At 35.7% G+C, this 25,784-nt stretch overlaps 1 protein-coding gene across 3 annotated transcripts in view; it reads right to left on the bottom strand.

The window, feature by feature from the left end:
• Positions 1–25,784, bottom strand: part of LOC132195432 (dipeptidase 1-like) — a 117,214-nt gene that overhangs the window by 40,425 nt on the left and 51,005 nt on the right. The window contains exon 1 of one of the 3 annotated variants that reach the window (XM_059617418.1): positions 6,705–6,761. The exons of the other annotated variants lie outside the window; for them this stretch is intronic. The gene's annotated coding sequence lies outside the window, so the exon portion shown is untranslated. Of the gene's footprint in view, positions 1–6,704; positions 6,762–25,784 lie in introns of those variants that run through there. 3 annotated transcript variants of the gene reach the window in all.

Here is a 25,784-nt window from a genome sequence, read left to right on the forward strand (position 1 = left end):
GGAAGTCGTTTTTAATACTCTGCGACATAAATTCCGTTGGCTGAAAAGTCTCACTTTCCTGCCCGCTAAATTGCACCGGCACCAGCGCAGTATGACTGCGCATCACACGCACACATGAAGGTGTGAAATTTCAGCCTGAAATTTTCCTCTCGCACCGCTTGTTTTGCGCACCATTACATACTTCACGTGCATGGCTTACGGCAAAACTACTACCATTTCTTCTTTTTTGTTCGGAGGCACTTTAAAAGGCATTAGGCTTCTTCATGCACACAGAGAGATCCAGACCGCAGATAAAAACACCTAGAGAAAGAAGAAGCGAAGTAATGCGAGGCAAATTTATGCGGTGGATTATCATAAGCGCGAGTGTGTTGTTCCAGTGTAATGACAAAATACCTACGAGATTGTGTAAAATGGTTCTCGCGAGCGTCCCTAATCTGATTGGAGCAGTAATTAATTTAACACGCTGCCGCTTTTGCTGAGCACTCTTGCGGGCCATTTTAATGGAAACAATTCTGCTCTTGTTCGGCGGCAAATGGAGGCCTTTTCATGTAATAATTGTAATTACTATTCCATACGCCAAAGTTTTGCTGTTATGAATAATTGGTGTAATATAATGGCAGCGAGGAGATCATATCAAAAATGTTTCCGGGAAATTTTAGCGAGTACGTGTTGGAATTTGTTCTCGTTATTTTTCCAATTACGGCGGAGTAAATATTATTTTTCATGAACCCACTTAAAAAAAACGGAACATTGAATAAAATAATATCAAAATTCTCGCTCAGCTTAAATTAATTTTGAAAAATTAAAAAAAAGAACACTGGAATCTGAAATACACTATTTAACGCAAACACGACGCAACTCTACACTAAAAATCACAAAAAAACACTCACACTAACAAATTAACAATAACAAAGTTGTTGCAGGTTTATCGTGAATAAAGTTTTGTTATTGTTTATCTTTTATTTCGGTAAAAATGTACTAAAATTTTGAATTTGAATTAATACTTTATAAAACTCTATTATCAGAGCCATTCACTCACAGGTTGGACTTAAGAATTTTGTAAAACTTATCACGTAAGAGCACGAGATTTAAAAATAAAAATAATAAAAAATTGAAATTGAATTAAGCAAATTTCTGTCAAACACGACATGGAGTAATTTTCTCATTCATATAATTTCCAATTTTCCACTGACTGACATCTAGAGAAATGAATAGAAAATATTTTTTTAGCGATGGAGGCTTGAAAGAAATTTAATAAAAATTTGTAGACATTTATAAAATTGATTTATTACTAGAAATGCTGGGTAAACATTTTTTTCAATGGAAAAATCAAAAATATTATTTCTTGCCGTTCAGCATTCAAAATTAAAATATTTTCAACCCTGTATTCATTTTGATGTTGTCAATTTTAGGTGAAAAAGGGTATCTGTTGGTATAAAACTGGTGAAGCAGGAAAAAAGGCTTGCACAATCAAACACCAAAACACACTCCATTCGTAGCCTGTGTTTTTGGCCATCTTCTCGCGCGCGCGTGCTCTATTGATCTCCGTTTCTCTCGGCGGTGCCGCCGCGCGGTCTTGCCTACGCCGATTTTGTTCTACATTATGTATAACATTCACACAGAGCATTACGGCTGTATGTTCTCGGTCGGTCGGTGCACGAATTCGGGCCAATTCCGTGGGCGAATGCCATTAAGGCGCGCGTGCGGGATTTGAGCCGTCGGAGCGAGCGAGGGTTGTAATCGCCTTTGCAGCCTCCCAAATCGATCGCCGAAATTAATTGCTCCTTCATTGCTAAGTGATAAAAAATTCTCGCCGCCTGCCAGAACAGTCAAATGATTAAGACTGGCTGGAGCGCCAAAGTCAGAGCGCCCAGAGGCCTAATTTATTGGATTACGCTAAGCACAAGTTAATGCCCAACGGATTTGGGCGATGTAATCAAGGTGTTCTGATGGCGAGACCGGCGCTTGCTGATTGGCTGCGTTGATTAGCTGGTCCATCATCGATAAAAAAAAGGCTTGAATTTGACTCTAGATGTAGATGAAATAAAGAATTAAAATGTTCACATAATCAGAAATTTTGCTCACAATACAATAAATAGTGGCTTGAAACCTCTGAAAAGTCTTGGAGTCGAGGAAAACGAAGATAAGTCATTTATTCAATTTGGAGTAAAGTTTAATTTAAAATTATTATCTCTTACCATTATTCTTTGTATATATTCATAATTCAAGCATGTCAATCAGTTAACACCAAATGCAAGATTGTCTCAGAATTAGCAATAATTATATTGAATATTGTTGCACTATTGTCAATTTATAACAAAATATTATCACCATAGGCATTCTCTACGCGCAAATTAATCATCAACATACACAATATTACAAACTTTTACTGTTTTTGTATTTATTTTAAATAAATTTTAAATATTTAAAATGGGAATTATCAAAAATAGTCTTATAATAACTTAAATTTAAAATCTTTATTTTATTTATAATTATTGTTAAAAGTATGATTAACATGTAACGTTGGTGGTTAATGCTCACAATTTTTGGACGCTTTCACCACATTTGCCGCAGCTAAATTGCTTAGTCTTGCTCGTGATAAAATTTACAAAGGGACAGAAAGCGGTGTGTAATTATCCACGTTATAAGAACTTAATCTTTTATTTTGCTGGCGTATTGCGTGTAAAAGTGATTTCTCGAGCGCAGTCCTCTTTCCTCGTCGACCCCTTCGCCGCGTGCGCACCGCAAATATCGCATAAATGAATATAATTAGTTTGTAGTTAGCCGCTTGAATTATGTTGGGCGCGCACCGCCCCCTTCGCAAGAGACGAACCGAATTCATTTGAATTGGAAATTTAAACTGGCCGTCCGTCGCGTACGTCTCTTTATTACGGGGGAAATGTGGAACTTTTCGGCGGCCGTGTGCGCAATTTCGTCGATATTGAATAGATAATGCACGCGCACCGCCCTAACATCGCGTGCCGCCGACTCCAGGTACAGAGAACGTTATCTGATGCAAGGTCGAAATCCGCCGGCAGAAATTAATTTACTGCTACAGCAGAAATTTCCGCTTTCGCTGGAAACACTTTATTTTCCCTCTGGCCGAATAGCGGATTTGCCTCCAAGCATATAGATTACCAGATTAAGACTAACTGAGTGAGCTAATATTGATTTTTTTTCCCAGTAGGAAATATATTAACATCATTTTGTGGGTTCAAATATTAAATTTAATTATTAAAAGTACTTTTTGTAGGAACTGCACTTTTGATCAAATATTATAGAAAAATAAATAATCATAATTAATTAATCAAAATAATTTATTTTTAATGCAGAGTACGAAGATAAATTGTTGTATTCATCCATTAATATTTGAAGGAGTTCTTTGTGAGTAAAATACTTATAATTAGAAATCATTAATATGCACAAAAGATAAAATAATTAGACCTGCGAACTTCAATTGTGGACCGATTCCTTTTCAATTATTTAGGAAGAGCTCTTGAGAGTTTTCCTCTCATCATCCAGGCAAAACGAAAGGGAAATTATTCGGGTCTGAAGCATTAGAACAATCATTTGAATATCGCCGGCCATGAGAGAAGAGAAGAGCAGTTCGCCCTCTTTCTCTTTTTATTCCGCCCGGATTGAATCGGGGCTGCTCTAAATCAGAGGCGGCCTTATTGTGCTTTCGAGTGGTTCGTTCGCTTTGGCTCGATTGGGAAACTTGGTTTCTTTCATGTCGACGCACCACAAAGAAACGGAAAAATTAGGCCTGCTATCAATGAAAGATTTGGAGCAAAGCACACCAAGGGCAGATTAAAACTTACCTGCCGTTGCAAGATCTTATTTTATATATAATACCGAATCGAACAGGATTCTTGCAACTAACAAACATTGTTAAAAAAAAAACTTCAATAAAATGTGATCAAATTGTAAAAATAGATATAAATTTTGGTGAAATTTATTTGAGAATCAGCATATTATTTTTTGATTTTATTTAAATTAATTTGGTGAAAAAATAATATTAAAAATTTATATTTTTTTTCCTGATTGTGGCCTCTTTCAATTGAAGTTTAGACCCAACAACTTGGTCTAGAAATATTACAGACCGCCCGGAGAGAAATCAGAGGTAAAAGTTTCATCAGAGTTTGTATTTAACGAATATGAAATGGTTGCATAAACTTGCCTCTCTTTCGCCTTTGATTAAAATTTCAGCTGCCTTTCGCTTTCCACCTTTGAAAAAAACCGGCAAAGGTGGGTCTTGCCCGCTCGCTGCGGCGCTAATTACGGCGCACTCGCATTCATTCGCAGCCTCCAGACCGCACACGTCTTGCGGCGTCTCTTCCTCTCTCGTGCGCGCCTCGCCGGTTGCCAACTCGACTGGGGTGTTTTTTGCGCCCCGCCGCGCCATGAAAAACATCAGGACGACTTTACGACTTTGCTGCTGATTCGAGCGTCAATCATCGCAGCCGTCTTTGTTGAAGTAGCGCCTTCATTCCGAGGAAGAAATTTGCATCAGAATCGCTGCGTGACACACTGGCCTGAATTGTGAGCTTGATGAAATTTCTGAATTCAAACTTGGCGCAGGAGGACATTTTCTCACAATGGGAGAAAATTCATTAAATTTGCTCCAATAATCTTTCACAAATTTCTAATTTTATTTTTTTTTCTCAGTGTCAAAGTGCAATTTTGTGGAGGAAATCAAGTGAAAATATAATGCATGCCACATTTTTCTAAATAATTTTTTAATTGGTAAATTAATTTTTGATAAATAGCAAAATAAATGCGTAATTCCTTTAACTTTTCTTTAATTTTATAAGTAAAAAATAGTGTTATTTTTAATTTTCCATCAGAAATAGCATAAATGATTGGAAAACCAAAGTTTTTTCCTCCTAAATTTCAATTTGACTCCTCTGAGCTTTATCGAGATTTCCCTCCTGGTTATTATGAGAACCGAAAAACGCGTGCGCAAGAATTGTTTTCCGATATTGTTTTTGGCATACGTCCCAAATTGTAATCGTTATGACAATGAAGTCCCCAGCTATATTTTCAGAAGACATAAACATTCACGATTCATTTAAGATATTGGTGAAGACCAAAAATTACTAAAAAGACTTCACTCAATTATCGGAGATAAACGATCATGTATTTGCAACAATATTAATTTATTTTTTATTTTATCGTTGTTTATTTGTCTAGATTGAATTCTATTGTTGAAAATTATTTATTTAAAAATGGAATTGTTGGACAAAACGGCACCACCACTAGCAAGAATTTCGCTAAAACTTCAAAGATCAAATCCGCCGCAAATAATTTGTACTTCATAATTAAAACACTCTCATTATTACTTGCAATAATCAATTGAAGTAAAAAATTACATATTAAAATCGATGGAAGAAGGATCTAAATGTATAATTTATTGCCGCTTGTTGCTGGTACATTTGATTACTGCGGTACAGCATGCAGCAATATTGTAATGCAAAATGGGAGCGGTGGAACAACAGCATGCTCGCCATTACACCTTTACAAACGCGTTCTCGATAATATATTTCTAGCATAATGGAGCGAGGAAAATATTGTTTTTATCTCCGGGAACAAAGGCAAAAGTGTATTCATTTTTCCAGTGGAGAAAGTGGAAAAGTTGCAACAACAGAGGCAAAATCTAGTCGGCTTTTGTAGAAGAGTAAGGCTCTTATTATATTGTGGTGCCACTCTCGGCCTCGCTTTAACATCGCGCACGGAGCAATCTGATTATGAGGAAAATGCCCTGAGAAGTGTGTAGGCCCGAAAGCCATTTCGCCCCGCCAATTCCCAGGGCACGCCGGAGCAAATTTTCCATTCTTGCTTTCGTTTATCAAGCGCGCATCATCGTGCCGAGCCGCTCGGAATAATTTAAAACTTTCTTGACAGCTTTCAAAGAAAACCGCAATAGTTGGTTTCAGTCAGTTTTCTTCTCTGGCAAAGGACATTTCGAATGCGTGATTGTGACGCTTACATAATAAGATTCACCCCTTCAGCAATATTGAAATTTCAGACCAAGCACCTGACACGGATCTCGGGCCGGCCAACTAATTCGCGGCTCAAGTTGTAATGCACGTGTTCACAAGCGGAAGCCGACTGCAAAGTCCTAATTTGCATTTCTCGCTACTTCACGGGACGCCTTCCTTAATTTTGTATGCCGTGGAGGACGGCCTGCTGCTTTTCCACCCCATTTCGCTGATTTTCAACACAAGGGATGACACTTGTAAAAATATGCGCAGTTGCTTGTGCTGGATGCTCACAGTTCACCGGCTTGTTTATGGACACTTTTATGAAAGGAGCAAAAATTTTGAGAGATCCAAAGAAATTTTCTTCGGTGAATAATTGCAATTATTGTGTGCTACATAATTTACTAATTAAATATAAAATTACTCATCAAGGAATAAAATAATTAAGATTTTGTAATTAGCTACAAATGTGCAATTAAAAATACAGAAATTTGATTTGTAGTTTTTATATGATAAACAGAAGTCAAATCAGATTTTTTTATAATATGGCTGTACTGAAACGTTTTTTGTGCTTGAATTTAAATCTTATCGACAAAATTCCGTATTTTTTTTTTTTTTTTTCATATTCAACGATTCAACGTTCTTTTAGAAATGATGCCTTGATGGCGAAAGACCAAACCATGACATTGTAACTCTATAATTGACTTATTGTACTACAAATACCTTTTACCCAAGGTCCAGTGAAGGCAATTTGAAATCCCAGCGACAGAGAACTTTAATCTCTCTTTACTGACCTGAAACAAACAATGAATACGTGATTAAAATACAAGAAAATGTTGCCAGAATATATTAATAACTAAAACGTAATAGATTTTGAAATTTAAATTTTATAAATAAGCGGTTTTATATATTTATAAAAAAGAAGCATTTTATTTTAGGCATAAATAATTTTCTTCTCGACGCTCAGTTATTTATCATAACAATGTGTCAAAACTTTTGAAACTCTGCTCTAATAAAGCTAATTACAATTTGCCCGTGTCTAACCCTTTGTTCAGATTCTGCTTAGCGCTTTGACTTTTTAATGACTGCCCGCCGAGAAGACAAATTATGATGTCGCAATCGTGGCGGACGCCGTCGCAGCCCCATTTGCCAAATTAACCAACAACCCCTGCCGACCCGACGCAGCTGGAACGGACCCTTATTCTTTGCAAAGTGGCAACGCAAAAGAGGCCATTAATTTATTATGAATTCCGTAATGGCCCGCCGCGCGCTTTTCTTTCTGCGGTGTGCTGCGGATAAATTCTCTGCGTCCGTTCAGAAAGTTCGCCCGGGTAGGCCACGCACTTGGCTCGCGGCGTTGCGAGTGCGTGTGAGATGGGGATGAATAAAAAAAGGTGGCGCAGTGTACTCGTCACAACGGTCATTGTTTGCCTTTCACGCCGCGACAAGAAATGGAAAATAGAAAAATAAGAATCTTGATTCATGAGAAAGTTTATCAATCGTCAAAAATTTAATGATAAATATTCCTAGTTAAATTTACATTGCATTAAAAATATCGTTTTTTTTTCTATTTTAGATCTATATATTTTTTAATTTAAAATAATGTTTATTTTTAATTTATAAACAATTTCTTAGAACATTTAGAGCCAGAAGTAGTTTGACTATAGCTCTATAACTATATTTCATTACTGCATTAGGCAAGTGTAATTAATAATTATAGCAATAGCAATATATTAAATTAATTTGTCACACCTGATATGTAATCAAAATTAAAGAGCGTTAAAACCTTAATTTTCTTTTGTGTCACAAGTTTGATCATTTCTTGTTAGTTATTGGAATTATGGGATTTAATTTAAAAATATGTCATCAAATCTACAAAAATTATTTCAAATCGGAAAAAAATATTTATATTTTAGTTCTCTATAATTTGCAGAGCAAAAGATTAAAATTTCGTGAGAAGAAAAAGAGTTATTTATGGAAATATCATTTTCATCCAGGGTTCCCAGAATTAACCACCCGCAAAAAACCAGTGCCGGTTTTTTTGCGGTTTTTTGCACCCACAAAAACCAGCATTTTTGCACTTTTCTGGGTTTTTTTTTCTTATTTTTTGGTTGAAAATAGGCACCATAGCTTGATATACCTTCATGACTTTGAAAGTTACTTATGTTAAGTTGTTGTTTTATTGCGATTTATGTGAAAATAATGGACATTTTTAGTGCCTGCAAAAAACCGCAAATAAACGAAAAAAATCAGAAAAGTGCAGTGCACCGCATTTTTCTACAAAAACCCGGGTTTCTCCGAACCCTATCATCTCTTGCATGGTATAAATTTTATGGTTTTTGATGTACGAATAATGTGTTTCCACAGTAGAAATGCCTAACCTGACGAAATTATAACGTTGCAAAATTACTTTGCAACTTTATTCCTTTAATGAACAATGTTGTTTTTCCCTAGTTTAGATTTCTTTCTAATTTATTTGTTACTTATCCTCACCAACGTTGATACGTGGAGGATCAAGTTATTAATATTTGGTATACTCCAGAACACAAAACATAAAGATAAAGAATAATTCTAATGAATCTCTATAAATTACAAAAGCATCCTCCTGATGGGATCCATATATGATAGTTTCAATGGAAAAAAGCTAATTTTTATTATTTATCGTAGAAAATGGTCTCAATCCCTGTAAAAGGCTCATTACCTAACATGGCAATAAATCAACTGATCGCCTCATTAGACGGCCCACTTGCAATTTCCTTGCCGACCTCTACGTGTAAACATCGGAAACGGCGGGCGTGGCGGCTCAAAACACACACTCAGACGATTTTCTCATCAAAGTGCCAATAAAATCGATTAAGAATTAAGTGCGAGGCGACGACACGTATTGATGGGATCGCGCGCGTCTGTTTTCGCTACAATTCCTTCCATGCACGGGCGCGGATAAGATTTATCGAGCCAAAGGGCGCGGCGAGCAGGGTGGTTTGGCGCGGTTGCGGTTTTGCACCCCCTTCGCCGCGCCGCGCGTGCATCGGTCTCAAGACGCACGCGTTCCGGCGGTTTTCGCTGCGGTCCCTTAATTTTAAACCAATTCCAGCGCTGTGCGTTCTGTTATTAATGAAGTCAGCCAGACCTATTCATGCTTTGGCGAACGGCGACGGGTGCTGCATGAGCATTGTTCTTGTCGGCGGCGCCGTGCCTCGCCAATTTACACGGCAAATTGAATCCGTGTAAGAGCGATTAAGCAATTAATTATTTCGACAAAGAGTTTTAATTGAGCTCGGGGCACAATCGGGCCTTGCGGCTGGAAATTTGCACGAAACGATGAAAGCAGCAAAGTAATTTATTTGTATTAGCAAATTTTAACTCGAAAACAACGTCACAAAATGAAGCTTTAATGGTCGTTGGCACATTGTGAAGAATGGTTCGCATAAAATAATAGTCCTGTGATAATCACCCTGATATGTTAAGTAATATTATATTTTGATAAAAATTTAAACTCGACGAATCTCACATCTCACTGCAAAGAAAATGATGAAAAATTAATTGAAACCACCCAGTTAAGATATTTTATTTTTACATAAATTTTGATCAGTTCGTTATAGTTTGGAGACGCCAAAACCTTAGGTTTCTAAATTACCAATACCAAGTGTCTGCAGGTCACCTTTTTGGTTCAGATGTCCTTTTTTTTAATTTTCTTTGCGACCAGGTTTCAATTTTTTTTTATGAAATGCACGTGGAGTGTTAGCATCCAAGTTATTATTTTTAATTTAAATATATTCCATTTGCTAAAAGAAAAGAAAATTGAATTGGGTAGATAGTTTTATATTAATTTACTTGCAACCACCAATGCAAATTATGTTATCAAGTTCATGATTTTCTTAAATATAAAAAAGATGCTCGTTTTTTCCATTCCATTTATATATCGAGTGCTCTCCCTGAAAATAATAGAAATGATATTATTATATTAATAGTAATAATTTATTTTAAATTGTTACTTTATTATTATTAAATATTTTGGAATATATATGATATATACATACACATAATTTTAAATTATTATGTTTTTTTAAATAAATAAATATTTTGTTTTAATATTGAGAATGTGGTAGAAGCATATATTTAAACTCTATTTGTACATCAAGGCATGTAAGCGGTAATGCATATTAAAAAAGTATGTTTTATATATCTATAAGATGCACATCCATATAATATCACTAAATTCACTTTAAGAAAGACATTAGTTTTTCAGCTTAGCAGCCTAATTATTATTATTATTATTATTATTGATGATTATTGACTTTCGAAGCTTCACCTATTGCTACGCGCCTCATTTGCAATAAAGTACAAAACAAGTAAAAAACAACAAAAATATTACAATTCATCAATAAGTTAGTTAGTTTTTTATTTTTCCTTTTTTGCTCGTATATTTTTGTTGAAAATAAAATAAGCATGATGCATCTTTCAAGGAATTTTTTTATAAACATTAAATGCATAACATCATTTTGCCGTTGTTAAATTATGAGGATGGGATTATGAAACTCCTCATCATGCATGTTATATCAGGTTGGCGTTTTGTATTATGAAGTAAGGAATGTGCACTTTCAAAGATATTTCTTTCTATAAAAACAAATAGATTAACTTTCACATACATACAAGTTGCACAGTTCGCAGTTGGAATCCTTCTATTCATCGCAAACCACGGCGGAAGTAAAATTCTGCGGCGCTAAAAGAAAATCTAGTTACAAATTCCGTCAAAGCAAAACTTTAAAGCTGCAGATCCTTCTTCTTGGCATTTCCGCAGCAGCATCGGAATCACTGAGGGCGAAAGAAGGGCCGCCTTTTTTATTCCATACCGAGAGATAGAATTATGTGATGCACTTTTCCGTCCTTTCATTCAGTCCCCCGAGTTTTTATTGCTATATAAATATCTAGGTCTGCTTCTGCTAAGCGGTGTCTGATGGATGATAGAGAGAGATTCTCCTTGGCCCACATTTTCGTCGTGTGTTTCGCACCAAAAATATTTCTATACATTTTGGTGGGAAAATATTTTGGTGTGTTTTATGTCGAGATGGATGCGCAGTGCCGTCAGCATGTGTGTTTCTGGGGGACATCACGGGGGAGTTTGCTCGCCTGGCAAAACAATCTCATAAAACTGAGGAGAAAAACCCCCAGACCTGCCAGGAGTGGCAATTTTTCCGCTCCGAGAGGCGGTGATAAAATTTATACGGCGCAGATGTCGAGAAGCAGCGGATTCCGTTTTTATTTTATGCAAAAGCGACTAAACGCGCCGCTTTACGGTGTCTATCAGGGATTTATGAATATTCAAAAGCGTGCTGCTGCTGCTAGCTTTTTGTATGCGAGGTTTTAAAAGCGACAGGGTTTAAAGCTGTGCGGCTTGATTTATGCCCTCCGCCGCCGTAAAATTCGCCTCTGACATGCATTGTTTCAATTAAGTGCGAGACACTTTTGTGCAATCTGTGAAAAAAGATCAGTTTTAATTTGTTATGCATATTTTCTAGATCAGCTTATGGTACTTATTTTGAAGAGCTAATTATTGAAATTTTTAATACACATTTTGTCAGTTATACTTTGTTTTTTACTTAAAAATCTTAAAATTATTGTAAAGAAAAAATTGATACAAATATTACAACTAAAAACATGAATAATTAAATAAAGGTAAAAATTTTGAACATTCAATGGAAGGATAGCATTTAAATTATTATTAAATTGTAATAATTAAAGGTTAAATCGAACAACTTTGGTTAATTTGCAAGAAGCATAAAAATTACTATTGAAAGACAATTCTTCCTAAAACTATAAATCAAATAACCAAATTCCAAACAATACAAATATTCTATGTCCTGGAACAAAATGCTCTTTGCGATTTCCAAGGGCAGTATTTTTTTTTTTTTAACTAGATTGAAATGTAAATTTAACAACTATTTCAACTTGATATTTATATTTAGTCGGCGTTTCACAAGCATTAAGCATTTTTGATGACTTTTTTAGTCCTGCTCGGTTGTAATTACGCACAAAAACGTTGCTGGCAGTTATCCATGGCAATCAACTGACAGACGAGTCGTGACTCGTTTTCAACACGCCATGCCAACGCAAATGATCAATCACAGTGCGTCAATAAATAAATAAGCAAGTGCAAACAGCTGGCGCTGGAAGTGTATTTCGATTTTGCACGATCGTGTGTGTTTGGGAAACACACAGGACGGGAACACTTATTGCCTGCGCTGCAGGTTGCATGTCGCGCAAAGGGGAAAACATAGTAAACTCTCTTTACATGCATGTTGCCCGCGGCTAAACAGCTGGCGTAATTATTTTCTAAAACAAACTGTACTATATACGTGAGGTGGAGTAAAACTTGCATGCACCCGTCGTGTTCTGCTTTTAATAAAACTTAAAAATACACCAAGTGTCGGAATTTGTTTGCTGACTTGCGGTTTTTCAAGATTTTCTGCTAATAAATAAATGAATAATTAAATTTTCGTACAAAAATTTCAGTTTTTTTTTACTTATGTATTAAAATTAATCAAGCATAAATCTTCAATCTTTTCTTAACAAATTTTTTATACATTAAAATGAATAACTTTTTCAAAACGTTTTATAATAAATTAATTTCCCCCTTCATCTTACAATTAGAAACCGCTTATGAGACATCCTTTGATGCTCCCCGTTTTGTCGGATGAAAGAAATTGATAATAGAATATGAAAGTTTTACAATATTTTATAGCCGAAGCGTTGCAAAGTTCACGACCCAATTCTCCGCAGAATAAATTGGGGTTTGATTGAGCGAAAGGTGATCAGCGACGGCAACTTGCCCTTTAGCCTGTTCAAAGAAACGGCTGCGCCGCGCAATCATTTATCAAAGCGGCGGGCGGCAATCTTATTTTACCTGCATGGCATTTCGTTGTTCCGTGACTGCTGGGAAAAAACTAATAGTTCTTGTAAAATTCAGGCAATACGGCAGTTTGTTTCCCTGTAGCCATAAATCATTCAGCAATTTTCAAAGGCTATAGTATTGATTTTGCTGCCCCTTTGGCTTGCTAAGGGTTGTGTAGTTATGCGGCGAGTCGGATTTATGAGCACTTTCTCTCGTGGCAACTTTCGGCTTTGTGCGCAGCCGGGCTTGTAGTTTCTCCGACTTGCGCCCAAACTGCCTTTGTGCCGAGGTGAATAAATAAATATATCATCGTTACACGTGTAATCTGCGATTACAACGATTGTGATGAGAGAGGGTTGGGCGTGCGAACGGCACACTTCCAACTTTCTGAGAGCACCTCCAACTGGGGGGCGGCAATGATTGATTCGCCGCCAAAGTGAGAAGTTTCTCCAGCACCACGCGCACTGCATTATTCAGCATGACCTCGTGCCACTTGAAAAGCGGGACTTACTTTTCCTGCAGAGCCGTCATTTATTGTCAGCTGCAAAGTTCAATGGGCAATTTAAAGAAGAAAAAATGGAATTAATTGCAACAAAGTGAAAAAAAAATGTTTAGTTAAAATAGTGCTGCAATTTTTGTTTCTATTTAAGGCTCCAAAATGAGGAAAAAGTTACTAATTGGAAGAAAACCAATTTAACTATATGTATTTAAAAAAAAAGAACAATCATGTTAAATCTTACTACCAACTAATCACTTTTTTTAAACAAAAATTTATAATATATTAATATAAAAGTTTAAATATTTTTTTATTAATTTCTTAATTATTTTATTATTATATACGTTTTCTACTATTTTTTTTCTTATTGTTTTTATATTATATTGTTCTGTTCATATATTTACTTGCAAATTTTCTTTATTAATCTATTTATATGTATTCTATTATCTTTTTATATATCTTGTGTACAATTCTATTAGCTGCTGTGGTGTGCGTTTCAAGGAACATTCTTGAGTAATTTCAAAACTTTCAAAATGTTTTTCAAATTAATAATTATACCTTTACATAGATATTATTTCATTTGTATTTCAATGCAAGACATATTGTGTCGCTTCTCGCTTGGATCATAAATAAGATAACAATCAAGGAAGCGTTAATTTGAAGCGAGATTATCTTTTGCAATTCTATGAAACGTATCCATTTGCATCCATTTTTTTCTCAACCTTTCTACGCACGAGGGCTCAAGGAATTCCATCGGAGACAATCAAAAGACACTTAATTTGGGTTACTGCTCTTCACGGCTATCGATTCTTCGTGTGTACGTACGTAAGAGCGGCACTTGCTAGGACTCCATTTCCATTAAATATCGTTTGCGAGGCACCGAGCGAGCGAGATATACGGGAATTAATTCCGAGCTCTGGATTAGCAGACGCCACATTAGGGACGAGATAAAGGGGTTGGTTGTGAGCGAGTCTCCCAGACGATGAAAGTACATGACAGCGTGGTGCTTGCTATCTTTGCTGCTTACTCATGCATTAAGTTAAATTTACAATGATTGCCCTCTCTCCGCGCGCGCAGATAGGCGTTTGATGCGCCTAATTTTTATCCCCGCTGTCGTATCTCGACCCTCAAACACTACTTCATTTCGATGGCGAGCCACGATAAAAGATACGTAGGCGCCGCTCGCCCGTCGGTTATCGTTTTTGGCCACGCTTTTCTGCACAAAGGACTTCCCTTCCACCCACGCGTTTCCCCACGCAAATGGATTAAGTACGTTTCCTGCTCGGAGCGACACATTTGAAGGAGCAATTATTTCAAATCCTGTCTGCACAAAATTTAATTGCGGCAAAGACAACTGGATTTCTTAATTGCCATTTTACGGTTGAAACGCAGACAGGCACGATGAGATGGTTTATAGAGAAAGGAAGACATCAAAGTCACAACGGCAAATCGCATTTTCTCTCTTGCTTTTGACATTCTGGTTTGTATCAAATGTTGCGAGAAACGTCTGCTTTTCCTTGCACAGTAATTGGAGGACGAAATGCTGAGATGGAGAAATCTGTATACAAAACTAAGTCGTCTCATCTCTTTTGTTCAAGGGATATTAATTCTTGTTGTATGTTGACAAAATATGTATCAAGTATCATTGTTGTTTTTGGTGCGAGCTAATAATTGAAACTTATACCAGTCATGCTTGTTGGCAAAGCTTACGAAAGTGAAAAAAAATTGACTGACAGTTGATATTTAGTTAATCTTGAGAGTTGAAGAAAATCAATAGAAAAAAATGTTTAAAATTATCATCAAACTTCTGTTTTGCCCTCTAATTTAATAAAAATTCCTCAGGAAATTCCAGCTTTCAAAGTAATATAATTTTTCAAATTAATTTTTTCAACCGAAACGTTTTTCACAATAAGCACAATTCCTCGCCAGGCCATTTCCGACATGCAATCTCTCCCGCAGCGAGTTTTGCAGGAGCTCTGATTAGTCATGAAAACGCCGAGCGCATTTTCCTCAAACTATTTGGATGTAAATCTCAGCCATAAACATAATTTATCCTATAAATAAAATGAAATAAAAACTGGAAACGCAAACACGCCGCAACATTCGCGCAGCTCGTAAAGAGTAATAAAAGGGTTAGGACCTAAACACTTGAAAAATAAATTTCTACCTCTGGATTGTTTTCCTGCGTATCAGTCGTTGTAAATCAACTTTGCCGTATTATAATTCATTTACACGTGTGGTTGTAACAATTTATCATTTAACCCCGGCGGTGGCACTCGAAATGCCATTTACGACCGGAATGTTAAACAGAGAAAGCACGCGGAGTTTTATTTTTAATCGCAAAAGAAATAAAACGGGAAAATGAAATAAAAAAATCGGCGAACCGCAAAAACATGCAGAGGAGTTATTTCCCCAGCAATAAAACTTTAACTAACTGGCTTCTGGTGAAGAATGAAATACAGTTTGCCCGCAGATTTTTATTTTTTGCTGGAAAAAAGCGTTATTTTCAGAACTAGCATGGCGTGATGGAATACGAAGAGCAGAGCGGTGGTATTTTATCTTGCCGTTGTAAAATTATTTTAAAAACGAGCACACACATGTTATTATATGAAATTTGTTTCAGTCACGTACCCTCTTTTAGTCAGCTAATGAAACACGCCGGGCAAAAAAGAAACAAAAGCTATGCCGTTCCGACCGAGCGAGCAGAAGAGAAAAAAAAATCGAGACCGCATAGAGTACGGAGAGACCATTGTGTCTTTATTAAAATTGCTTTGGTTCGGTTCAAGAGAGAAGTGAAGAAAAAATTAAATTTAGTTGAGTGAAAAGCAAGCAGTAAAAACAATATAGAGAAACAAAGGTACTGCTCAGATTCAGCTAGGTTCGTTCTTTGGCCTTTTATTTATTTATTTAGCAGAGTATCATCAGGAAGTGTATTATCTTTTTTATCGGCAGGAATCTTTCTTTCCATCTCATTTGGCCTCTCTTTCTCTCTTTGTTTGGCTGAAAAAGCAGGGGAGAAGAAGGTGGGCTCATGCAATGATTGAACACTCCAAAATGGCTCCATTGTTGGTCGAACGAAAGCTCCATCGGCACTTATTCCTCTCGACCGAAATTGTTTGACTCCTTAGCTGCGAAAGAGCGTCGCGCATTAGCAGGAACGCCGCTCACGAACTCGCTTTATCGCGACCCTATTAGTTGAAGACGCCCCTCATTTTTTATTTTGCTACAGCAGGAAAACTTCCTGGGAAAGAACGCCCTTTTGATTATATCGCTGATCTGCTTTTGAGACGAGGGCGTCAAAGAAGTTATTTTGATAATAAATTGAAGAAATTTAATATTAATCTAACAATAAGTGATTATTAACTATATATTATAGTTAATAATGTTTAACTTAAATAGTTGTGTTTATTATCTTATTTTATTGTTTAATATTAATAAATTTACTCAATCCATTTCCTACCGGATACATAGAAATAACACATTTCCTAATTATATTAAAAGTTTAAAATACTGGATTCATTTTAATTGGTTAATTATTAATGCACGGATAATATTGTGCTTTTAGATTAATATTCAAAATGATACTAATAATGCTCTCAAATTATATTAATTATCTCTTATTATTATAATCTACAATAATAACAAAAATATCAACTTTAATAATAATTTTCAAAATTGAAATAGTAATTTTTTCATCCACATAATTAACTGTAAGATCTAGCAAAGCAGCCTTTTTATGAATCTATCCAATTTGTTCAGAATCATTTAAATCAAAGTTATGCAACGCGCACAGCAGTCGTGTCGAGCAAGCTGCGTGTCATGGCTTGGACCATTGACATTCGGTGCCCCTCTTCACTTGCCACGAAAAAAACAACAGCAACTTCTCATCCACGCACGATTTCGCCGGAGCGAACAGGGCTCGCGTCGACAGTTTAATCCGGGGCGGCGCGCAAGCAAAAAGAATTTGCAGTTGGAAAGTAAGGGGTATATAAGTTTTACTTGCTTTAGCAAAAGTCGGAGGGAGCAAGAGTCTCGGAGCGACGAGCAAACACTTGGAAACTGTGGCTGGTCAAGTGCCCGGAATACATATGTGCTGCTGGCCGGCGGCGCGGCCAGCAAAATAAATAAGCACGCATAAAAACGGCTCCATTGTGGGCCTCCGCTTTCGCTCTCTCCAGCAGAAATTTTCGGGAAAACATCTTTCGCAACTCCATCTCTCTTGTTTATTTTCTTTGAAAGGAAGGGTCGGTCGGGCCCAAGTTTGCTGCTGGAATTACGCCTTGACCGCAGAGCCAGTTGGTCTCCACGGGCCGTGGCAAAAAATTAATCTCCACCATAAGGTTTTCTCATGAAGATGCTGCGAGCGAGGAAGCTTATTTTATTAAATGGCCGCGAGGTTCTCGGCCATAATTATGTTCATGCCGGCGAATCATGCTTAAGGGAAACGCTCCCTCGCCGCCGCGGGTGCTTCCGACCGACAACGCGAGATGAGCTAAACAAGTCTGTTGTCACAAAACGACACATGGACGTGACGTGCAATTAAAACTTTGTCGTGGATTTCCGCTCAAGGATTTACACTTAATTTTCACAATTTCAATGTTAAGTAGTTATTTACTTAATTTAAATCTGTTAAAAATATTACAAGTAATCATGATTTGGTAACATGTATGAAAATATGAAGGGAAATAATTAATTTCCTTCTGATTACTATTTTTATATTAAACACGCGAATAACTCACAATGATGAGTAAATTAAATTAATCTATCAATCAGCTGATCTCCAAATCTGAGACTCCAATTTTTGTGGACTTGAATTGAGAAAAAATTGAAAAAGCTTTCAATATGACTGAGTAAAGATTTAAGTACTAAATGATTGAGCACTCTTCCTATTAAATTCTATTTTATGATTTCAGTTTATAATAAATTTGGAACTAGAATGAATTGAAGGACAATTTTAACTTATTCTTTAAGCAAAATATTATATTTTTCATTTTTTTCACTGTAGTTCAATTTATGTTCATTAATATATATCCGTATATTATCTACACGCACACATCAGCGACAGATATAATTATTTCAAATATCCGACCTGTCTGACTGCACTTACAATAATAAAAATATTTATTTTTTAACTTAATACTGCACACTTGAGCATTATTAGAACATAGATAAATATATAGTTATTTAAATTATTTTTTAAATTCACTTTCAAAATACAAATTAAAAATTTTACTTAGAAAATACAGTAAATAGTTAAATTATTGTAATTTAAATCAAATAATAATATTTAATAATACAAAAAAAAAATTTACATATAATATAGATGTATATAAAAAAATGATTTACTGTTCTTTAGAAATGAAGATTTATTTAAGTTTTATTTTATTTGCTTGAAATTGGTTTGCTGAAGATAAAGGGGAGAACAGAGCGTCCCTAAATGAGCAGCGCCGAGGAATTATTTTAGCATTGTTCGCGCGTCGATGGCTTTTTCATGCGTCTCTCGCCCTAATTCGGCTCCTTTGACAGATTTTTCGCAAAATAGCTGTGCGCGCTAATTTCCTCCTCTTTTCCTGCGCGTGCAAATTCTCTCAGCGAGCACTGCTGAGAATCGAAAGCAGCCGCGCGTGACACAAGGAGGCCTTTCTTCTCTCAATGCGATTGTTTCCGAGCTGCTCGCGTCGTCGGGTTAATTAGAGAGGCAAACTTGGGCCCCTTGGAAATATCTTTGGACTTAATAACTAACAACGTGCGCGCACCTACCGGATTCCGCCATAAATAATCGAGTTGCTTTTGCCGAGGGAAAGATTTCTGGCGGGCAGGAAGAAAGGCCGGCTCGGCTATCTCTTTGCAACTAATTGCCTCTGAATATTAATGCCGTGCGTTGTTGCGCGATGATACAAACTCGCCGTATTTATTCTGGCCCGAGGAAATGACTTTGGACTAAGAGGACGGACGGACGGACTGTCGCAAATTGAAACGTGCGCTAAGTTTCGAGGAGTGCAACCCCCAGAGGAAACGCACTTCTTGTTTGCTTTCGAGATTAGATTTGCCATTTTTAATGCTCTCCGCCTCACGGGAGCTGTAAATCTGACAAGCCGGAAATTTGAATTAATACTTCACGGCGCTCTCAGGGCTCACTCAAAGCTCGATCGGCTGGAAATCCGTAGATTGTTGCTTGAGAGCGCTGACAGAATGCAGAATAAATCGCTTGTTGGGAAAATCGTTTTTGAAGGGTGATGATATTGTAAGCTATAATTTATCCCAGACCGATAGTGAAAAATTTGTTAAGAGAAGTTATGTTCAATAATTTTCGCATGATAAAACCGAATAAAATTAAGGACTTAATAAATTTAAATGCAAGGTTTAATTAGGGAAAGAATGCACAATGACAAAAGTTATAATTCGTTTGATACAGCATAAGAAAATAATATCTTAATCATTCATCATCCAAAGAGAAAAATATTAAGTTTTTAAATTTCATTGATCATAAAAATTTTTCACGAAAAAAATATAAGTGACGATATTTTAGTTTTCATTTAACTTGTTTTAGCTTAAAATTTAAGTTTTTTATTAACAAAACAATTATAAAATATAAATAAAATAAAATATTTAATACGAAAAAACTTTAATATAAATAATAATAAAATTCATAAATTTTAAAACTGTAAAAACAATAACTAAACTAGCTAATTGCGGTGGGTGAGGTTTTCTTAATTCAGAAGTTTTAGCAAAATTCTTGCTGGTGGTGGTGCCGTTTTTTCCAACAATTCCTTCTTTTCAAATGAATTGTTTTCCATAATTCAACGTAAACAATGGGTCGTAATAATTTTGACAAATAAACAACATCAATAATGTTAATAATATTAATAATTAAATTACAAAATTGAGTTATTCAGTCAAATATTTTTTTGTCACCTCTTGGCAGAAAATTATTTAATATTTCAGTGGATTGATCTTGGGAGAGGGTGGTGCGAATTGTGGTTCAAACGATCGGTAAAAGTATTAAGTTTTCATATAACAATTTACTTGTTCAGTTGAAAACACATATGGATATTATTTTTTAAATATTTTTTATCCCATACTTTTTATTGTAAAGAAAATCGGCTGAGTAAAAAAAAAAATTGGTTTAACACGGTTCAATAAACAAACAAAAATGTAACCAACTTTTGATAATCCAAACCAGAAACCTGCTTAAGCCTCACGGAAAAAGCGACCAAATTTATTTGATTAATTTAGATACCATTGTGCTCGGTTGATGCAAAAAAACGAAGAAGCAGATTTATTTTTATTGTTAGAGAGCGTAAACAGCAGTTTAGAAGCTGCTGCTCAATATTAGCTCACAATATTGATTTTAAAAAGACAAAGAAAATTGCTCAAAATCAAATCGCATTTTCTTTGATAAATATCTTATATCTATTTCAATGTTGGCGTAGTCAAATAGGGCCCTGTAGGAAAATTGTGTTTTAGTTTTATTATTATTTTTTTTTTTAATTGACATAGTTGAAATGTATTTATTATTGGTGTTTGTTAAAATAATGTATACATAATTTTTGAAATTATTTCGATATTAAAAAAGTTTTAATTATGGGCATGTCCCCCTAACAATTTATTATGTACTTTTTTCATCACTTCCATCTTCTATCAAACGCTTTACAACGTACAAATAATAAACTAGGGCACAGTGTGAAAAAGTGTCACAATTCCCATGCAGCGAGATAATAAAAACCCACCTGCTAACGAGTATTTTTTTTTATTCCTCTGTATGCGGACAAATATTAATGAACATGCATGTGAGAACGGGAGCAGCAGACTCACTCATTACCGCAGACAACAAGGCCGCTTGGCAAATGACATGAGAGATGAGCATTTTTTTTCTGCCGTGGACAATAAGAGAGCCGAGCAAGGGCCAATTGAATGATAACAAACCGAGTTGCAAGAGCGGAGCAAAACAACAAGGCTCTCTTTGTTTTATTGCCTCGCTCGCTGCTGGAGACCTATCTGGCGCAGAGACCAACCCTTCTCTCGCACCCCCTCACACACACCATACATAGCTGCCCTTAGCATATCCTTATTAGCTCCTTCGTATGCCGCCTGCTTTATTGCGAAATGCGAGCCGAGCGCACAATGGAGGATATTCACTTTAATTAACACAATTACCAGGATGTGTGTCTGTATGTGACGACATGTGTTCTGCTCTACCTGCTGCTGTTTTAATGACCCCGTGTTTCTCCGAACTTTGAACCTGCGGTGCGAGAGAGATTGGTTGTTATGGCTGCGACACTCCATTCTAAAGCGATTTCGACTCTATTAGGGGTGCTCAAATACACGCAGTCTTTAATTAAGTTAATTAGGTTTCATCTCATATTATTATAGGGCTCTTTCTAAGCTCTCGATTTCAACAATACATATTTTTGAGCGTTATAAATTTATTTTTTTTTTTTTTTTTTTATATAAAATGTGCTCTCGTTTTGATATATAGGAAAGCAAAAAAAATCGATTTAATTTAATTAATCGATGCTGATTACTTCAATATAATTAACAGAGTTTAAATTTTTAAAAAAGTAGTTTGCTAAATCAAGAACATTTGTTAGTTCTCTTATGAAAATATATATAAATTAATTAACGACGACAAATGGAACGGATTTATTAACAATAAATCATAATTGAAATGGGCAAACTTTGCTGAACATTGGTGAACATTGACTTTGCACATAAGAATACGTTTAAATAATCATAAATAATTAATAATAAAATAAAAATTAAATAATTTAATAATTTAATAAATTTTATTTAAATTCGTTTTCAAAATATATAAAATAATATATATATATATATATATATATATATATATATATATGTATATATCATCATACATTATTGTGTAAACTTCGCTTACACCTTTACTAAACTTGGTAATTTATCTTTTAAATTTTAATACAATTGTCAACTATGCAGTAGAAAGGATTTTGGTGTCTCCTCTTAACCAAAGTGCATGTTTTACTTTGAATTATTCATCGATTTATCTCGATTTGCAACTAAAAATTTGTGATAGAGCGTCCGAACAAGCATTAAATTTCAATTTTATTAAATTATTATTTTTTTTGCCTCGGCTAAAGCGTGCATTAAAAGAGAGCAGCTTTGAGTATTATCCAGTTGGAAGTGGATAAAGTAATACCACGCGCCTAATTCACTCCGGGGCTCCACTTGCAAAATAATTTGGACTCAAGCTAGCATTTTGCAAGTGATGTGAGAGTAAATAGCCGTACTTAAGGACCACGCGCGCGCGAGCCTTCTTTTGCATGGGCCCGTTCGGCTCTTTAAAGAGGCCGCCGGTGCAATTTGGTGGAAATGACTCGGCAGTTAGCGACGGCGAAATTGCGCGTTGATGGTGTTTTCGCGGCTTAATCGACAGATTTATGAGTGCCTTCCGCCGGCGCTGCCCCTCGCTAAGATGGTACTTTGTATCAATTTTGGAGATTTTTGTGCTTAAGTGTCAGAGCCGGCGCAGCATTTGAGGCATGGGAACGCGTTCCATCTTTAAATTTTTATTCCATTAAGCAGGGAGTAAATTTATATTAAAAAAAGGCTTTTTTCTACTTCATTTAAGGAAGGAATGTTTTATTTTTATATTTGAACTCTGACAAGAAAACTATAAGGATAATAACAAAAATTATAGTTGCTGAAAATATTTTCCAAATAAAACAAATCATCAAAGGATTTCAAATATTTTCATTTAATATTGTTTGGATTACTGAAGCAATTAAAGTTCCATTTCACACCTCACCATAGTTTACGATGTTCATAACCAACAACCCCTCTACGAGCTGCGAAACTAATTTTCACTCAGAATGGTACTCAGAACGCGGCACCCCTATTCATGCGTTCCGGACGCTGAACCCTTCCGCTGGCAAGATGAGAAATAATCCGCTCTTGACCCCGTCCATAGGAGGTCCCGGCCAGGGTCGACGTTGAAAAAGTTGCAAGGGTGTGTGCGTGAAAGCTTTAGCCTGTTCGGCGAGCGAGCGTGTGTGGTCGGCGGGCGATATATTTAAAATAGGTATATCATGCCTAGGTCGCTTATTTGAATAATGTAAGGTGATTACAAGGGTAAAATTGGTCGCCCCAGCAGCCGCTTTTTCCCGGCAAAGAGATTGGATATCGCGCGCGCATGTCACGGTTGGACGCCGAAATATGCCAGTTATCGGACGGACTGAGGGAATGTTATTAATATGCAGCATCTGTGGCCGAGTACCAGAATTAAATTACCGATGAGCTACTTCTGAATTCCGCCGTAAATCACAAAACTCGCTCTGTGTATTTTAATTTTGTCCACATGCACACGTACATTCTGATTTTTATTCCAGTCTGTGCAGCGCGCCGCCGTTTTTCACGTTTTGACGGCAGCTGCTCTTATACAAATGTATTTATTCTGGTCGTGCATTTTTATTACCGCTGGTTGGCGTGCATTTATGAATTATAGACGCAGGTAAGGCAAATGTAATCAGCGATGTTTGCGAAATACATTAGCTGTTTGTTTTCCCGCCGTCTGCCGGCCACCCCGCTATCCATTATGCATTTTTTCTGCTCGGTGCCCGTTTGTTTTCATTTGGGCCAATCGGAGCTGCGAGGCACGGAGAAGGGAAAAAACGATGGTGACGCTTTTTTCGGAACTGTATATTTACGCAGGCTCGGCCGTGCACTGAAAGGAAACTTTTGCCGTTCTGTAAATTTTTATTTTGGTAGCTGGTGTACCAAAAAAAAGGAGACAAAATATTCGCCACACGCAACCCATGTTCGCACCACTAATAAAATGTTGATAATTCGAATAATGCACTTCTATATTATGGTAAATTATGTACTGAAATGATTTTTAGTGTAATGATTGAAAAATTTTAAATGATTTTTTGTTTTTAGTTTGCTGATGCTAGAAACACTAGAATGAAGTTATTGAATATTTTTTACACTTTTTGAAATTGCGTATTCATTGAATTTTGATGAGTTTTAAAATAGAAAATAGCAAAAACGGTAAAATTTTGTACATTAAATTATCATTATGTGTTGTATAGCGTAGCAGGTGCAAATCTCTTAATATTATACAATTATTTTAGATCAAAAGTTATCAATTTATATCGATTTATTTAATAATTGTTAATAATTGACTTATTATATTACTATTAATTAAAAAAATGCTACAAGGTAAAAAATAGACAACTTGTGTTCTGTTAATTAAATGCTAGGAGTATTTGCACTATTTGCAGTGGAGACGTTTCAACGGTTTCTCCATTTATGTCATCAAAATTAAGCAAGGGTGCCGTTACATAGAAGTTGAGCAGTGACAATTTCCTCAAAGGGAAATAATTTCACATTAGGTATAAGTAGGGAACAAAGCTCTACTGCCACATAGCGTAACAATTCACTAATAGGCTGCTTTATGATACTAACTACACAATAAATAGGGCGTGAAAGGAGAAAGTGCGAATAGAATGGAACGGCAAGCAATCATTTCAAGCTGATTCTGTGTGATAGGTAATTAATTTCTGTCATCGAGTAAAACATTTTCACCCCCTCAATCCCCCAAATAAGAGATAATAAATTTTCTTTTATCAAATTAAAAAATTTAGGATTCACGCATTTAGTTGTCTTTGAACTGTCTATTTGATTAACTGCGTGGGGGAAAAACTTTTTTCATTGCAATTCATTTTTTTACCTTGATCGAACAGGAAAAATGAATTTCTACTAATTATCATTATATGGAAGAATGTAATAATTGTTACATTCAATCAATTTATCTTATGCATTAATTATTAATTTGTAAATCAATATAAAATATTTGATGTTTTTGCAGAATATGATAGAGTTTTGAAATTCAAGCAGGAACATTAATTATTACACACTGGGAAACTCAAATTTAATCTCAAAACTAAAATTAATAGATTATTATTGTTGTTTACCCGCCACGTATACACGAGGTTCGCAGTCCACGGATTTCACCACTTCATTTGTAAAGACAAAACCTTCCATACGGCCCGAGAAGGATGCGTGTGCAAATTATGCGACAAAATCTGCGACCAATACCACCTCGAGAAATGTGAAAACCGAGTGCTTTCCATCAACGACTACGCCCGTATGGGAAAAGACAAAACATGACCTTATAATATGTTATTTAATTATAAATTGTTAAAAAAATATTAATTAAAAATAATTTTAATTTTTTAATTAATTAAAATTTTAATTTTTATCAAATTTCGCTTGTATAAATTTAAATATTGAAGAATTGTACTCTGATGAGGTATTTTCAATAAACTATATTATTGTTGTTTATTTGTCCAAATTGTTACATCTCTTTGTTTGCATTCAACAGTTAAATCAATTTATTTGAAAGGAATCATCTCAGTCTACATCACATTTTCAACAC

The sequence above is a fragment of the Neocloeon triangulifer genome, unplaced genomic scaffold (assembly GCF_031216515.1).
Source record: "Neocloeon triangulifer isolate White Clay Creek 2 clone unplaced genomic scaffold, ASM3121651v1 ptg000009l, whole genome shotgun sequence".
Classification (NCBI taxonomy): Eukaryota; Metazoa; Arthropoda; class Insecta; order Ephemeroptera; family Baetidae; genus Neocloeon; species Neocloeon triangulifer.